The sequence below is a fragment of the Oncorhynchus masou genome, unplaced genomic scaffold (genome assembly GCF_036934945.1).
Source record: "Oncorhynchus masou masou isolate Uvic2021 unplaced genomic scaffold, UVic_Omas_1.1 unplaced_scaffold_659, whole genome shotgun sequence".
NCBI lineage: Eukaryota > Metazoa > Chordata > Actinopteri > Salmoniformes > Salmonidae > Oncorhynchus > Oncorhynchus masou.
In genome coordinates, this window is record NW_027013031.1 from 366,642 (window position 1) to 368,714 (window position 2,073).

The following is a 2,073-nucleotide window of genomic DNA, read 5'->3' on the forward strand; positions in this document are numbered from 1 at the left end:
ACCTGGTTAGTCAGTGTGTTCTGTCTGTCCCACCTGGTTAGTCAGTGTGTTCTGTCTGTCCCACCTGGTTAGTCAGTGTGTTCTGTCTGTCCCACCTGGTTAGTTAATGTGTTCTGTCTGTCCCACCTGGTTAGTTAATGTGTTCTGTCTGTCCCACCTGGTTAGTCAGTGTGTTCAGTCTGTCCCACCTGGTTAGTCAGTGTGTTCTGTCTGTCCCACCTGGTTAGTCAGTGTGTTCTGTCTGTCCCACCTGGTTAGTTAGTGTGTTCTGTCTGTCCCACCTGGTTAGTCAGTGTGTTCTGTCTGTCCCACCTGGTTAGTCAGTGTGTTCTGTCTGTCCCACCTGGTTAGTCAGTGTGTTCTGTCTGTCCCACCTGGTTAGTCAGTGTGTTCTGTCTGTCCCACCTGGTTAGTCAGTGTGTTCTGTCTGTCCCACCTGGTTAGTCAGTGTGTTCTGTCTGTCCCACCTGGTTAGTCAGTGTGTTCTGTCTGTCCCACCTGGTTAGTCAGTGTGTTCTGTCTGTCCCACCTGGTTAGTCAGTGTGTTCTGTCTGTCCCACCTGGTTAGTCAGTGTGTTCTGTCTGTCCCACCTGGTTAGTCAGTGTGTTCTGTCTGTCCCACCTGGTTAGTCAGTGTGTTCTGTCTGTCCCACCTGGTTAGTCAGTGTGTTCTGTCTGTCCCCCAGCTGGTTAGTTAGTGTGTTCTGTCTGTCCCACCTGGTTAGTCAGTGTGTTCTGTCTGTCCCACCTGGTTAGTCAGTGTGTTCTGTCTGTCCCACCTGGTTAGTCAGTGTGTTCTGTCTGTCCCACCTGGTTAGTCAGTGTGTTCTGTCTGTCCCAGCTGGTTAGTTAATGTGTTCTGTCTGTCCCAGCTGGTTAGTTAATGTGTTCTGTCTGTCCCACCTGGTTAGTCAGTGTGTTCTGTCTGTCCCAGCTGGTTAGTTAGTGTGTTCTGTCTGTCCCAGCTGGTTAGTTAATGTGTTCTGTCTGTCCCACCTGGTTAGTCAGTGTGTTCTGTCTGTCCCAGCTGGTTAGTTAGTGTGTTCTGTCTGTCCCACCTGGTTAGTTAGTGTGTTCTGTCTGTCCCAGCTGGTTGGTTAGTTAGTGTGTTCTGTCTGTCCCAGCTGGTTGGTTAGTTAGTGTGTTCTGTCTTGTCCCACCTGGTTAGTTAGTGTGTTCTGTCTGTCCCAGCTGGTTGGTTAGTTAGTGTGTTCTGTCTGTCCCAGCTGGTTGGTTAGTTAGTGTGTTCTGTCTGTCCCAGCTGTGTTTGTCTGTTCAGTTAGTTAGTGTGTTCTGTCTGTCCCAGTCAGTTAGTTAGTGTGTTTGGTTAGTTAGTTAGTTATTGTGTTCTGTCTGTCTCCTCAGGTCAGTTAGTTAGTGTGTTCTGTCTGTCTCCCTAGGTCAGTTAGTTAGTGTGTTCTGTCTGTCTCCCCAGGTCAGTTAGTTAGTGTGTTCTGTCTGTCTCCCCAGGTCAGTTAGTTAGTGTGTTCTGTCTGTCTCCCCAGGTCAGTTAGTTAGTGTGTTCTGTCTGTCTCCCCAGGTCAGTTAGTTAGTGTGTTCTGTCTGTCTCCCCAGGTCAGTTAGTTAGTTAGTGTGTTCTGTCTGTCTCCCCAGGTCAGTTAGTTAGTGTGTTCTGTCTGTCTCCCCAGGTCAGTTAGTTAGTGTGTTCTGTCTGTCTCCCAGGTCAGTTAGTTAGTTAGTGTGTTCTGTCTGTCTCCCCAGGTCAGTTAGTTAGTGTGTTCTGTCTGTCTCCTCAGGTCAGTTAGTTAGTGTGTTCTGTCTGTCTCCCTAGGTCAGTTAGTTAGTTAGTGTGTTCTGTCTGTCTCCCAGGTCAGTTAGTTAGTTAGTGTGTTCTGTCTGTCTCCCCAGGTCAGTTAGTTAGTTAGTGTGTTCTGTCTGTCTCCCCAGGTCAGTTAGTTAGTGTGTTCTGTCTGTCTCCCCAGGTCAGTTAGTTAGTGTGTTCTGTCTGTCTCCCAGGTCAGGTAGTTAGTTAGTGTTGTTCTGTCTGTCTCCCCAGGTCAGTTAGTTAGTTAGTGTGTTCTGTCTGTCTCCCTCAGGTCAGTTAGTTAGTGT